This window comes from Pyrus communis, chromosome 11 (genome assembly GCF_041283825.1).
Source record: "Pyrus communis isolate YQ-2024b chromosome 11, ASM4128382v1, whole genome shotgun sequence".
Lineage (NCBI taxonomy): Eukaryota > Viridiplantae > Streptophyta > Magnoliopsida > Rosales > Rosaceae > Pyrus > Pyrus communis.
Genome location: NC_142575.1, coordinates 12,228,566 through 12,245,444, shown reverse-complemented (window position 1 = coordinate 12,245,444; position 16,879 = coordinate 12,228,566).

The following is a 16,879-nucleotide window of genomic DNA, read 5'->3' as shown; positions in this document are numbered from 1 at the left end:
CTTCAAACAGCCCCTAACTACTAAAAATTTAGTTACACAATCCTTAAATTAAAACAAAAGATAGACATGAGTTTGAGAAAATAGAACCGAAAGAAATCGACTGAGGCTTCATTTTTCCTTCCTTCCCCAACACTAATTTTAAACCAATTCTTGCTGCATCATTTTCTTCTCCTTAACTCACCCACTAATAGCCATTTAGTGATGACAATAAGTGAGAGGAAATGGTAAAACAATTGTAACTCCTTGGGTAGCCTTTATGCCAATTACTCCCTCTTAATCCTCATCTTTAATACCATTTCCTCTTATATTTGAATAGGTGTCAGCTGGCTTGTTCTTGACTGCATCAGTTTTGGCTGCTAGATTTATTGGATTTATTGCTTTCAATGCTTTCTTGTCAGTTACAAACTGCTCAGTCTCTTGGGAACCTTTCAGTGTTAAAACGGCCATAACTTTTAGAAAAATGATATTAACAATTCGCGAAATGCTCCAGAAAATAAACATCCTTAGCTTTCCAAGCATATAAGGCTCATTCTCTAATTCATTCTGAGATGTCCGCAACTTGCTTCCAAAGTCAACTGACCTGCACAGGCAGTTTTGACGAATTTGTTACTTAAAATCTCACTTTTGCTATTTTTCTTTTCTTTGCTTGACAAATCCTACAAACCACAAAAACAAAGTAAATAGCTCAAAAATATAAGGAACTAACTAAGAAAAGACAAGTGAATTTGATGTAAAATATATATAAATATGAGCTTATCAGACTCTAAACAACTTAATACTATCAAATAAACACAAAACTGACTCTATGGGGATACTTAGACGAAATTTAACTAACTTAGACTCAAAATAAACAATGGAGATAGATTTAAACCAGTTCTAACTAAAGGACACAACTCAATGTCAATGGGGGTTTATTTGGACGAATTTAAACCTAAACTTAACAAATTGCAAAACAACTTAAAAGACTTCAAATTAAGGTGAATTAAATGGGTGAAAGGCTAGTTAGAGGGTCTTTCTCCACACATGACATATGCATATAAACCAATTTCCAGTTATTATTCCTTTAGATTATGAATGACAATGCCCCAAATTAACCATGACAAGCATAAATTAACTTTCAGATTTTCCTTATTTCATTGAATTAGATGGAATATGCATCGCAACCAAATTATCTTTCTCAAGTTCTCTATATGAAACGCATAATAAAGATACATATCAAAAGTCATTAAGTTCTATGAAAATCATAAGCATTAACAAGGCATTCATCACTATGAAACGCATAAGACTCATACCAAGGATTTACTTAACATGATTGTGACTAGCAACCTCCACTACTTGTGAATAACTATTACGTGAAACTCCCTTATACTCTACCATCAAATTCATGCATGCAAATTAAGTGTCGACCCTCAACCAACATACATAAACAAGTTTTGATAGTGTAGATAAGCAAATCACATTCAAGACTCAAGAAACAATAACTGGATGTAATCAATTCATATAAAACATATAATCATGGCTTCAAATTCACCTCCAACTATAAAGAAATTAGTTCCACATGATTGTAGAAATTAACAACGAAATAAACATAATTATAAAACTAAAACAAGGATAGAAGACACCCAGAGACGCTCCAACACTCCCAAAAGCTTGGGCATAGGCACGGCACAAAGGCTTCTCCCTACCTTCTTTCTTCTTGCTACGGCACAAATTGTATTTACTGATTTTCTCTCTAAGTTCTCCCCTCCCCTACTGCGGCACACTTTAATATATATACATATATATATATATAGGTAGCACGACAAACCCTAGGGAAATCAATTTAGGTCTAGGGTTTGGTAGAAATCAGGTAGGAGGACTAGGGTGTGGCACAAGGCTTGGGCTTCAAGAAAAGGGTCAAAACCTAATTAATTTCTGAAAAGGCTTTTCACAATCCAAATCCACTAGGAATAAGCCCAATTCAATTTAGAATCCAAGAGGAAAAAGGTTAGGGAAATTATGTGTTTTGTGGCAGATTTTGGTACTTCTAGAAAGGATAAAGGGGAAGGGTACATCACTCTTTTAAGAACAGATAAGACTTCTAGAAATTAGGTATTTAGGTCCCCTTGCAGTTGGAAATAAGGTAAAACAAGATTAGGTTAGGATAAGATAGGATAAGGTTTGGATAATGTTCCATGTTTCTTGCTTTTTCCTTATCTTCTTTGTCTTAAACTTGTTTCTTCAGATTTGTAGCATGTTCCTAGCCTCTTTTGACTCCAGATTCATCCATCCACCTTGCTCTATATGCAAGCTATCCATTCCATGCCCAAAACTGCTCTAAAAGGCTCAAAATTGCCTTTTCTTGCCAACTTGTCATTAAGACCTACAAACACACGAAAATAGCTTAAAACACTATAATAAGTAGTAATTAGCTAACTAAATGCAAGGAAACAACATAACTAAGTAGCATAAATATGCTCATATCAATGTAACGTAACCCTCAGTGCATGCATTGAACACACATCTCAATAGCGGAGGTTCAAAAAACTGATCTTTGCAATCCAGACTTAATGAACGCTATCTGTTGATGTAGTCAACGACAAGTTCGTCCTTCCATTGCTTCGTACTTCTTAGCTCCAGCATGTTTACGATTCGGCGAATATTGTATAAGCGGTTAAGGAATTCCCTTTCAAGCTGATCCAAACTGTTAATAAATTCAGGCTCGAGATTGGTGTACCAGTAAAAGGCGTTACCTTTCAACGAGCGCACAAATTGATTGATAAAGTAGTATCCCTCCGTCCCAACGTTGTTGCAAGTTTTGATGAAATGGGTAATATGTTGTTTGGGATTCCCCTTTTCCATCGAATCGCATGAATTTTGGCTGTTGATAACCCCTTAGCATCCTCAAGGCGTCAATCTTCTTAAAGTAAGGCTTTGAATACAACACAGAGTCATGTGAGCTCCCTTCATACTACACCTTGATGGTGCAAACGATCATCTTCTACAACTATTGAATAGAGAGTGATCCCATTAGTGTCGTTGCTTGGTCCAGCTTCTCCTCGACTTTTTCTATCGAAGGCTTCTCATCTTCATTAGTTTCCTTCTTTTGTAGTTTAACCTTTGGGTCGTGGTCAGCTTTTTCATCATATTACACCTCAAATCGGTTGACGAGTATGGCAATTTGCAAGTCTTTTTCCTCCACGGTCCTTATTAGCCTTGCAATTGCTTTATTCATTTGTGCCAGCTACTCCTCGATGGAAGTTGCACCAGTAGTCATGACCTGCATGGCTACAGGATATGAGCTGCTGCTTGAGTTGGCATCAGAATTTAAAGACTCGGAGTACCTCATCGGGCTTTCCTCCCTTGGCGCCCTCAGCAAAGCCAAGCTGATCATGGGCTCGTGCCTCAGGTGCTCTTGCTCTTTCGGCAAAGTTGATGTAGGGATGGAAGACACGATATAGAGAGCTCTTGCCCTACAAGGATGTTCTTGTTCTTCGCATTAGTTGCGGTAACAGCTTGATCATTTCTTGATGCCATATATGTTTGTTGTGGATTCGAAGACAAAGATGAGACGCAGAGATGTCCCACTGGGTGTGCCAAATTTGTAAAACACAAAAATTCAATAACAAATGAAATGAGAACACGTGTACAAAATAGATTTGTATTTATTTGAATTTGTAGGGTTACAATCTCTATTTACAATTTTCCTCTAATTCAGTCTTCAAATTTGATGTAGATGCGTAGGTTGTTGATCCATAGGTCGCGATGACTTGATGTCGGACAAATGGTTGAATGATTGCTTTAAGTTTTGAGCTTGAAACAATGTGTGGATGGTCCTTACCTCAAGGTGCAGCAAAGATAATGTTGATGTGCGATTTCATTGTTTCAAGGGTCTTGGCGACTTAATCTTGAAATGAACGTCGTTACAAGTTTTAAGCTTGTAACAAAGTTTTGAAGGAATCGGCACAGGTGCTTGTTGATTCTTCAAGGGAGTGTTTGGCTTTGGTCGAAAGAAAGCTTCGGCTTTGGTTGCGCTTCTTCGAATAAAGCTTTGGCAGCGTATTAATCTTTAAAGATTTGTGCAGAGGTTCTTCTTAATGTGTAATTTTTTACCTTCAATGTGTGTCTTGGATCTTTGTATTTATAGACTTCCAAAGACATGCCTTTGGATGGATTTGGCCTTGATTTGTGTCTTGATTCGTCCATGGGAGAATTTAGGCATGTTTTGTGTCTTAATTTCAGCCATTTTCCCTTACCTTGGCCGAAATTTAGGACTTTCTTGCCTATTTTGTGAGCAATCTTCAATTCTTGCTTGTTTTGTGAATATGCTTTACCTTTCTTTCAGGTTTTGGGAGCAATTTGGGCCCCTTGCCGATTTTAAAGGATTTCTTCCCCTTTTTGCTGAGTTTTGGGGAAGTTGTATTCTTCCTTTGCTTGATTTATGCCACATGTCATTGATGACTTGTCCATTTGTGATGAGTCATATGCCACGTGGACCTTTGTGATGCATTATTTGTATGCAATGAAATTTACATGTCTACATGATTTTTTAGGAAGAGAATCAATTAGCATTTTAGTTGGAAAACATGGCTATTTATGGGGGAGTGACTAGCCTTATTTGGCCACATATGGTTAAATTGTGAGTGTAATTGCAAAATATTATGTGAAATAATATCTTACAATTAATCCCAAATTGAACAGGAAAATTGGGAGATACCTTTTGAGTGAGGATTTGATGAGGAGTGATGAGAAGGTTTTGAATAAATACCATTTTGATCACATTTGACTTTTCCTTTATTGAGCCGTTATTGTCCATTACATACGCGTGGGACTCCCGGTGTGCCTCAAGAGTAATTTTGTCTTTTTCACCCAAAAGTACATGCGTCGCCTCCATAATCTTCTTGATTATTTTGGCTCCACAAATGCCCCCACACCTGCTGGGCTACTCACAGGAAAGGGTAGCATGTGTAGGGATCTCCAAGTTTGATGCAGATTCCCACTTGGACTTGGAATTAGATTCTTCTAGGAAAGTGAAATAAATCGCCTCCAAAGCCTATTTAAGCCTACCTTAAGTATGGGATTAAATCAACTTTAGAGGGCACTTATTTATCCCTACAAAAAAAAGAGAAAGCTAGAGGATATTTGTTCCCCCTCCCCTAGCACTCTTATTTGCTTGCCCATGCAAAGAATCGTCTTTTGTTGATTTCTTTGTCATCTCCGCGCCGCACCAATGTAAGAAAAACTTAATTTTCTTTGTCTTCTTCTTAGGTGGTGCTGTCACAGGGCAGCTGTCGGGGTGGTGCAGCACGTCAGCTGGCAAGGGCCATGAGTCGACTTAGTATGGGCCGAGGAGGTGGTGTGGCAAGGGCCACAACTTGTACTGCTCGACTTGACTAAAGCCAAGGGCTGGCTTGGCATAGGCCACAGTTTGGGTTGCCATATCTGGACTGCTTGCCAAGAATGAGGAAATTGCTTAAGTTTAATTTCTCAACTGCCGTAGATGGAGCAATCAAAGGCGGAGCTACCAAGATCAGAGCTGTTGAAGATGAAGTGTCAAATGAATGCACTGTTAAGTGCAAAATGGCTACTGCCCCTAACCATTTGCTACTTAGCTAGTCGTTGAGTATTCGATCTTTTGAGCTGTGCGGCCTTCTCGCACTAGAGAGCAATTAGTTTATTCTCTCGCATTGGAGAGCAGACCTAGATGGGTGTCGGGGAATTAATTTACCAACTCGCACTGGAAAGCAATTAGTTTATCCTCACGTATTGGTTATATTATAGAATGGCCGTATTGCATTGTAATTGTAACTGGATAGGTTCTCCAACCACTTCTACTTAGCTTGGGGAGCCATGACATACTACTAGGTGTCACTCATGGTTTGTGGAAGCCCTGAAGATTAGCAAACATTAATCTTCATCAAAGGGAGAATTGAAATGTAGTTTCAATTCACAATCGATCATTAAGAGTAACAATCGCCCGTTACCTTGCTAATTGGAACCTAATGGATCGTACACCAAGTAAGGATGAAAGTGAAGAAATATAAATGAGATGGATTAGCAATTAAATGATTTAATAAGAATGGTCAAGATTAATTAATTAGTTAAGTAATTATATGAAAGGTTCATATTGGGCTTTCAAGTTAGTTTTGGGTCTCGGGGCCTAAAAGGGTTTTGGTCCACAAGGCCCATTATGTTTAAGTTGTATGACAACTAAAACAAAATGGGCAATTAGCCTAATAACTAAAGGATGGCCGGCCATAGTGTGAGTGGTAGTGAACTTGGCATAATTGCAAGTTTACCACTCAAATGTGAGGTGCTATAAAAAGAACTTAATAGCTTTACCACATTAAGGGTTTTCTTTGAAGCAAAAGAGCAAAACTCTTTCTTTCTTGTCTTCCAAATAGGCCAACCACACTTAGAGAAAAATAGCTAGCAATCTTGCTTCCTCTAAGTCATCCATTTCATCTTCACACCTTATCATTGGTGTAGAGACTTAAAGACACCAAACTTTTGGTGTTCTTGGAGTTCCTCTCCTCAAATCCTCAAGGAGCAAATGAAAAGCAAAGAAGCAACCATCCAAGGAGAAAAGGAGGTGACTTGAAGGCCCTCTACTTGGGAGAATCCCTTGTGTAAACAAGGATAAGCTTCAAGGGTAATGAAATTCAAACTCTCTCTTCTCTTTAATTTGTTAAAGAGTCTTTTGGTTCACCATTCATTAGGCTTTGAAAGTCATGGGTTTTAGAATTGTTTATGAATGCATGCCTACTTTAAAGAGTTATAGTTTGCTTATGTGTTCAAATGTTCTCACATGTTCTTAGCTAGGACAAATTTTTTCCTACAAGGTAACCCGCTTATGTTGGTCATGTCTCGTTGGATCGCCTCGTCAGTTGCTTTGTTGCGCTGGAAATTGCGCAATCGTTCTATTATGAGCTTCTCAACTTCTTCTTGAATTTTCCTCTAAGCTTCATTACCTTCAGTCATGACCTATTGGTCTAGGCTTATTTCCATGTACTCGGCTCGTCTATGTCGCGACTGCAGTGCAAGTGGTACGTTCCTAACAGGCAAACAACTTACTCGTAGGCTGCTAGTTGAACTTAAGCCAAGTTAAGTGACTGTTTCTCTCCATTCGTCGTGTTGCCTACTATGATGGAAGGAGGAGGATGCTCTTTGTGGGCCTAGCCGAGAATGAACACTTCGCCTGGAAGGTTGCTCATGTTAATTATCGGAGTCTGGCCCTAACCGTGAATGTATGCTCGTCTGTCGGCCTAACCGAGAGTACATGCTCCTCCGCGTACTAAGACGAGAGTATACGCTATTTCGAGTGATTGCTTGTCAAGACGTTGCTGAAGAGATTTGTCGTCTGCCTTTGTCTTACTTCTGGACACCTCATCTAGGGCACGCTGCATCTCGATATACTGCAAGAGTTGATTCACCAAGGTAGTCTGCTGCACGAGAGCGCTTATCAACTCTATGATTTGTCGAGAGTCATTCGCCATTTGGGGTAAAAGAGCTTGGACGATGTACGTCTCTTCAGTGGAAGTGTAATGGACTCCAGGTGCGAGATTTGAGTTGGGATATGTCAAATTTGTGGAGAAATTGGCTGAAAATACCCCCGATTCAATCATCGGTCTAGAAATTTGAAGCCAAGATGGTTGAACCGATTTTGGATCGATTAGGATTGCTTGGTGAGCCACGAGAGTGGGTTGGGGTATAAGCGTGAGCTGGACCACGAAAACGGGTTGGGTCGTAAGAGCGGGCTAGACCACTAGCCTGGGATGGGCTGTGAAAACAAACATGCGTTGGGCCTCCTCTCTCGTCGGCACGGTGCAGGCTTCGGCTTAGCTCTACTCTGTGGCGTAGGCTTGGGAGTGCCAGGCTGCTGCTACTGGCATCTAGGCTTGGGTTGCTGAAGTGGCAGCAAACTGGGCTGCCTCTAGGGCTTGCACCTCATAGGTCGTGGCCTAATGGTCTTGCTGCCATATAACCGGTCCACTCCCTACTACCACGGTGGTCCCCGTGGCTGCCATGGTAGTGGTGCTTCGTGGTGGCAAAGTTCCTTATCTTGCCATCGCGTTGAGCCTCATGGATTGTTGTGGTGGGGCTACGTCTTGTCCTCTATCATTTGATTAAGATATTTGAACGTAGGAAGTTCTGTTCCTCGTGGTTTCCGAATTTTCCATCATTGTATTTTCCCCTTACCTCTATTCAAAGAATTGAAAAATTCTAGGAATAAAAAAGTATGAAAAAACTTACGAACGAACGAGAAATGAGAAACTTATAATGTGAGGGTCTTCTTTGAGTGTGTGAATCAAACTCTCAATGAAAACACCAATTTGTGGACATAATTTTCTGCTTTCTTTTCCTTTGACGAAAATGCACTTACAAAAAATAACACCTAAGATTAAGGCCAAGATCCTCATGTGCCCATGATTAATGGGGGCTTTAGCCGAAGAATCTCCAATGCCAAAGTTAGAATTTGAGAGAAAAAATGTTTAGGGATTTTTTAGGGAGAGAATCAATTAGCATTTTAGTGGGAAAATACGGCTATTTATAGAGGAGTGACTGACCCTATTTGGAGAATAGGGGGCCGGCCACATATAGTCAAATTGTGAGTGTAATTGCAAGATATTATGTAAAATAATATCTTGCAATTAACTTGGTGATTAATCCCATATTGAATAGGAAAATTGGGAATTACCTTTTGAGTCAGGATTTGATGAGGAATGATGAGATGGTTTTGAATAAATATCATTTTGATCATCTTTGACTCTTTCTTGATTGAGCTGTTATTATCCGTTGCATAAACATGGGACTCTCGATATGCCTCAAGGATAATTTTGTTATTTTTCCTTAATATGCATTAAGAAATAAATGCCACACCACCACAAGAGGAAGGTAAAAAAAAAGGCCAATCTTGAAGAATCCCTTTGCTCCCCTTGTTGACTGCTACCTTTGTATTGAAAACGTGGCGGTCGGTTTGACCAAAAAAAAAAAAAAAGAATCATGGCTGTCGGGCTTTTACAAAAATATGTTGGTGTGGGAATTTGAATTTTTTGGGTTGAAATGTTCACAAATTTTTTTAATGATAGCATTAGTTTTTTTTTTTTTTTTTTTTTGAAAAAGTCATTGGAAGTTTTAGGAGTGAGGCACAACTTTTTTCTTTCTTTTTACAAGAGGATCAATTGGTGATTTCATCGCGGCAGTTTAATCTAAAGTTTCTTGATTTTCAATATTTCATACTTTAAGTTATTTTCATTACAATCTGGTACTTAAAGTTACATTTTTCTCCCAGATTCTTTCAGTTAAGTTGATCGTTAGTGTAACTCTATTAAAACGTGACATGACACACACGTAGACGATAAATGGACACCAATAAATTTTAAAAAAAAAAACCTATAAAAATCTAAATATCTAAAACTAAAAACAAAATAGAAAACAAATAAGAAGAAGAGTAGCATCCTCCCAAATTCCCCACTCAACCCAGGCCACTTGTTAGCCACAATCTTGCTAGAGCAATATTAGAAAATATGAAAATAACACAAGAATTTCAATTAAAATCATTATAAAGAAAATCACAATATCAATTGCATATAAGATTAATATAAACAACTAGAGAGAAAGTAAGAAAAACTGACAAACTTGGAGATTGAAGTTTGTATAAATGGAATGTCCCAATGACTGAATTTCGCTCCTACTTTTGTTCTTGTAGTTCGGTAGGCATCCATCTCCCAGGATTCAACAATCTATAATTCGAGATTAAAGCACCGTAATCTTCGGACTTCGACAAACTTTATATATTTCGTACTCTCAAGACACGACTCGAAATTGACCAACAAAAGAAGAACATAGAGTATAGGGTAATACTCTATGTCCAATACGTTCTAATTAACTCTATATCATTCTAATTCTGTGAGGACTAAGTCATATTTCTACAAATGGAGTGCTTGAGTTTATATGAAACTCAATACACCTTTTGATAAGTTACGTGTCTTTTGGCTTTAAACCATATAACACCTCTTGTTTTCAACAGAAAGTTACACTTAAGTTGCAACCTTTGTGAAGAATAATGCCATCGCTTATCAAAAGATGGCACCTATCTGAAACACCAAAACCGTTTTCACTAATTGACGGTAACAAATAACAACTAGCAATTTTCCCTTCAATTAGAAATTATAATATCATATAATTTTCAACAATCTTCCATATGAACAAAAAATTAGGAAGAAATTGAGAATACAGGCGAATAAGAGATGCATAGGGAGAGGTGTTTTTTGGACTTGAACCTACCCTAGTGAATACTTATCGGATTTACTTGGTGACGCAGTGGATGTTAAAAATCTTGAACTGTTCACTGCAACAATAAATTGGGACAATAAGCAAAACACATCACTAATCCTAATATATTACGATTCATACCATTGTGTGTTATTTTGGTCTTGAACAAATACCGGATCCATAAGAGCCTTAGAGAATTTAGTCATCTCATACTCATAGAGGTGACCCACTTCTACTCTCACATAGGTGACCACTGATTAAGAATACTCTGCAATATTCCTCTTATTTTGTAAGATATTAGTGTCATTAAACATAAATATACACCTTAAAACTCCTGCAGGCAACACATTTCTTCCACCATAGGAATGAGGTATATAGTGTGTTAACTTCTTTGAATCATGCCAACCAGTTTGCCTATTGAACTTAAGATTATGAGATCTCCAATCAACTAAGTTAGATTTTTGTCCGGCTGATTCATTGGCTATGTCGACTTTAGCCTCATTGCCCTTGATGATCAACTTACTCTCTAGTCAATCCTTTAATAATTGGATTCACTACTAGATTGGCTATCTTTAATGGTGTGCACAATCCTTTTTATGAAATTTAGTTCATATGAGAGTAGTTGTTTTCCAATGTTAAGTCCTCAAAACATATGTTAGGACTTACAAAATAATTTACTAACACTAGGAAGTAGACTTCCCCACATTTAAGGTATTTGTAAGAAGGTCTCTAACCTTGTCATACCTAAAATAATTACTCATTACAAGAGATGACATCTTGATTATCTCATTCAATTAACAATTACTTTTCCATTCTTCTGAATTAAAACTCATATATCAAAAGATAGATAAGTCATCCCCACAATTTTTCCATTGATGTGGTTACTTATAACGTTATCGTTAAGTTGATCAAGTTTTATACTTTAAGAAGTAGGAAACAATAAAAATAGACTTTATTTATCTTCTTAGGCCTTCATGCTCCTAAGCTTGTTCAAGCTTCAGATCTGGATTCTCCATTACCATATACTCTATGTTCTTCCTTTGTTGTTCAATTCCGAGCTGTGTTTTGAGAGTACAGAATATATAAAGTTCGGATTTGAAGCTTGAAGAAGCTCAAGAGCAAAACAGCTTCCACTCTCATGGTTCCATTACGGGTCAAATCGGGCATCAGCGAAGGAGATTTTAGAGTGCAAGAACCACATTGGGTTTGGGGTTAATAGAAAATTAGGGTTAGGATCGGAGGGAGTTGATGAGGGCCTGGACTTCGGATTGAATTGCTGAGCACCTTGTTGAGCTCAACAGATGGCGGCAGAGGAGTCGACGAGGGCCTAGACTTGGGCCGAAGTTGTCGTTCTTGGCTAGTCAGAAGGTAGTGAGAGAATAAGATCACTCTTGCAAAGCATTGCTTCAAATCTTCTTTGTCTGAATTAGTTTTAGAGACTAAATTAGATTGGTTTGGCATAGACTAATAAAGTGTTTAATGCAATGTCGGACTAAGTCACAGATTAAGTTATTTTTGAAATTCGAAATTTTTTTTAATTCACATTATTAATATTTTTATTATTATTAAATCCACAACTTTTTGTCTCACACTGTCTCCCCTCTCAACCTTTCCTTTCCTCTCACCGTCGTTTTCGTCGAACTCTGCATCTCTCCCTTCTCTCTCTAGAATTCACTTCACAGTATAATTCCAAAGAAAAATTAGTAAACTTGTTAGCTGAAATTTGCAGGTGTCATTTGGATTGCCCCAACAACCAGTCGATGAGCTTCGTGTAGCTTCAAGATCCTCGAATCTGGAACGATTGCTGTGCGTTTTGGTTTGAGAGGCACAGCGATTTTGTTTCGAATTTTGGGGGTTGGATCTGGAACGACTAGTGTGCGTTTTTGCTTTTTTGTTTCGAATTTTGCAAGGGTGCGTTTTTGGTTTTCTTGATCTGGAAGGACTGCTGTGCATGATCTGGGTGTCACTGGATAGAAGACAAAAGCAAGATAGAGGACGTGGGCAGGAGAACAAAGAGCAAACGAAGCGAATGAAGGTCTTAGCAGTCGCATGAATATTGGTAGGTCTCGCTAAGACCTGCTAGAGAAGGAGTTTGTCGTTGCGAGTCCCTTTTAGTCTCATTAATCTTAATCCCACACGTAACAAACACAAGACTAGACTAATAAGTAGTCCAGTCCAGTTCAGTGACCAAACAAACACACCCTTAGAGTTTTATTAGTGAGCTATTCAATAACGAGTGAAATCCGAGTATATTCCTATATAGGCTGAAGGGGTTCTTGCATTGAATATAATTATGTGAGCTTTAGTATTCTAGTTACATGTTTAAGGTCCCTACGCACGCTGCTATACCTCACAAACCCTAGAACTCCGCATTAGTTTGTGAGTCAAGAATCAATGATGCATAGAAGAGCTTCAAGCTATCACGTCCTCAAGTTTGTTCATCCATCAATTCATCATATCGATGTTAGTAAGGTTTTGTCTTTTGATTAGCATAGAACTATAAAAGTTTGTACAATAAAAACCTGTCAATATTATTATCGTCCTTTGTAGAGAATTTTTCGCTGTATATAGGATCGCCTCGTGGATCTGAACTTTGTTACGCATGGATCTTTTCCCCTCTTCTCATAATCATAGCAAGGCAGACAATATCAGTAATCTTGATAGAAGTAGTAGAGCATTCAAAATTTCAAACCCCATAAGTGATCTCCCGTCAAAGGGGAGGGTAAAACCATGCAGAATGATGGTTTAAGACAGCAAAAGCTTCCACTAACCGAGAAAAAGAAGGCAAAGTTTTAACTCACCTTGTTCTTTATAGCCTATAAAGTGTAAAGTTAGTTTAGGTCTTGATTGTTCTTGTTACAATGTTGGCATCATGATTAAGATAATCTCCCCAAGTCTCTCTTTTTAGTATTACAACATCAAGTTGGATGCATATGGATTGGACAACAGAGGCTTCTGTCTCTCTTGCTTTTGCCGTTTTGGTTCACATGTTGTGTTTTTTTCTTTTGAAAATGTATAACAGTTTAGGCTATTAATAAAACTCAATCCAGTCAAACCTAAAATGATTTTGTGAGTCTTCTCGACCTCCGGAAAACGAAGCCACCAGCTGGTCGTTTTTTTTTTTTTATTTTTTATTTTAAATAACAGTTTTTTTGTAAAACTTGTTAAGTTTTGGCGTTTTTTTTCCTGATTTAATTGTTTAAAAGTGTTTCCTAATTGTCACACTATGTTTTACCGATGACAAAGCTGTTGCTATTCAAAGTCCACATAAATTTTTTTATCGAAAGAAATAATATTTTTTTTATACAAAATACAAAAATTTCATTAAGTAAACTTCAATAGTTATATGAAAATTGTCACAGGATATCAAGATTTATATGAATGAACGAACACAACAAACAACGCACATCATGCAATACCAAACGAGGCTTATATCTTTAAAACTATTGCTAGCACCTGAAACAAAGCAACGGTCAAGCTCATTGCATCGTAGTTATGCGTAACTTTCAAACAATTTGATTTAAAAATGGTTAAGAACCAAATTCAAACACTTCCACCCATATGTATGTGAAAAGTTAATAATTTGGTTTTAATTAAAGCCCTAGAGCACTTCCACCCATTGTTTTTAGACATGGCAAAGTGATTTTAAACACCCTCTACCCGTTATTGTGATTCTTGGCAATTGGCAGTCATGGCCGGAGCCATGACAATTCTAGCCCCAAGCCCAGCGATGATAGGATGACATCAGTCATATGAACATGCACCTAAGGTCTGGTCAAAACCTGGAATGCAACCGCCATTATCACATGACACTTTTTGAGTCTTTCGATTTGAATGGTAACTTCAATCCAACAATCTCGATTTTTTTCTAAATCAAATTTTTTTCAAAGAAAAAAAAAGAAAATTTTGAAATACAAAATCCATTAAAAGTTGATAAATATATTTTAAATATAAAATTCCCATTTATTTCCTTAAAAATAAAATGTGGACACATGGTGCAACTATAGTAACCTATTCTAAACCCTCATCCATTGAATAATTATTAAATAATTGAATCATACATTAAACAATAAAATAGTCATTGTGAATAGTAACTGCCACATTTGTTACTATTCATAATGGTAGGGAGACGAATAAAATGGCGCATAGATTAGCACGAATGAGTCTGAGTTGTGATAATCCTATTCTTTGGTTTAAAGAAGCTCCTGATGTAATTATGGATCTTCTCTTTGAGGATATTAATTCTTAATTTGTTTGGTGCAGGACACTCATTTTCCTTTCGACCAGGTTGAAATTCCCCGCAAGGTTTTATTGAAGCCCATTGTATGCACCATGTCCTTATTGATTGCACGTATTTATATCGTTAATGAATATCGTACATTTTCTTTATTAAAAAATAAATAAAAATCTACCCCAACCCTATAGGAGCCAAATCCACCAAAATGGGTGAAAATGTTGTTAGCTATTAAAGCAACTCCACCCCAAGCAAATTGCTTGGGCTATTAGGCAATCCAATCCCCCAAAATCCCAAAACCTATCCCCCTTGCCAAATCAACTGGGCTCTAGGGGGCGGACTAACCACACGGGCTAGAATAGACAACATTGTGACTAAGTGGATTTGACGTTAGGCGATGTGGCTCACTTTGCACCATTGGATTTCCAACACCTAGATTTCTAGGTTGTTAGATTTCCAACTGTTAATTTTTATTTTTTTTTAATTTGAATGTAACGACTAGTACACGTGGTGAGTTCTGTTCCATTAGATTTTCCAATCAACAGCCCAGATTTTTTAGCCTTAAATTTTTTTTAAAAAAAAATCAGCAAAAATTCTATTATTACCATTGGGACTACATGTCAAAATTTGGGTTGTCGGATTAAAAAAAAAAGAAGGAATCCAACGGTCCATATTTATTAGGTTAGATAAAAATCATTATAAGATTATAAAACAATTTAGAAAAATATAAAAAAATATATAATTTTTCTTATAAATACCCAAGCATCATCTTCCATTATACACCACATTTCAATAATTTCATATACTTTCAACCAATTTGTCTCCCAAAGTTTTTCATATACTTTTGTTTGCAAAAAGTTAACGATACAGGCTCAGATTGGTCGATCATCAAAGATGTTACATTGTGTGAATGCTAGGTTTAAGTTTCTCATGACCCGATTACAGGTAATGAGTAGAAGACTCAACAACTATGGAAGAAAGTTTGTACCTTGTTTTGTGAGAATCTTGGCAATAGACGGAGCAAGCTCTAGCAAGTTTTTGAAAAATACTCAACCAATCGTTTATTAGTTGGAGAAACGCCATCTCTCAAGCTCATGTTAACGTTCGAAGTGACAAAAATTTATCGGATCAGGTAATTGACATTAATTAGTTTGAATATAATTTTTTTTTCTCCCATTTTTTTATAGGCACTTCAAGCACAAGCTTGATAGTATGCAACCAACAAGAACAAATCATTCAACCGCTTTCAATGTTGAAGTGTTGTCAAAGATTGGTCTAGGCACAAAATTGTGGCAAATGGTCCATAAGTTGTCATGAATGATACCCCTCTACACTCAACACCAGAAGAAGTTTTCCCTGTTCAAGGAGGCAACACATTTGAAGTGTTTGGAACTGACCCGTCATTCATTGCCTTAAGGTAGGAAGGCTGCGAAGAAAAAAAGGGAGTTCTTCCAAGAATGATTATAAAATATATGGAAGAACTTACTCGCCAAGATGAATTGAGTTTGGCGTGGGACTTGGCTAGAATTGAGGCTGACAAGGCTAGAAATGAGGCTAGAGTTGCAGCCAATGAGAGACAAAAAGAGGTACTTAGACAAGAAGAGAGATACTTAAAGAAGAAATGAGGGCTGAGAAAGATTGTGAAATTATGTCCAACCTCTTCAAGGAATGTCACAACTTTCAAGGTTGCATGTTTAAATCTAGAAAATCTCAATTACTTCGCAACATAAACGAGGTTGGATTGCCATGTGCACAAGAACTTTAAATGGTATATATTCTTATTTACTCTGAAAGATATAGTCTTTGGATAACTATCCATTCTCAAGCAGAACATCCCTTTCAGATACTTAGTTAGGGGCAATTATGAGACCATGATATTTCCAATGTCGGAGTACGAATGAGAATATGCATACCTTAGAAGTCTGGTCATGGACTCAACAACTTCCATCAAATTGAGCTACACAGACGGACTAGTGATGCCACCACATCCTGTGTTCCGAAAAAGTAGGCAAAGTCTGCCGACTTTGCTGAGATTGAACATTTTTGTTCCGCAAGATATGGAAACCTAAATCCGATTGGGATCATATAAGTTTCCTATATTCTTGGAGATTCCTACAATTAGAGACTGGTGTGCGTCGTAAATATTCACATTCCTTAGAAGATGCACTATCTATTCTTATATATCCTATAAGATTCTCCCAGTTTAGTACATATTCTATATCCTAAAAGTACTCTCTCGACTAGCATAATAAACACTTCTGGGGTTCATCTCTAGTAACGCAATTATTGCACACTCGATTCTCTTGACTACTGCTTGAGTCTCATAATTTGCTTACTAACTTGATCGTCGGTGAGCCTTTGGCAAACACCCAACCGGTGACAAGGTGATCT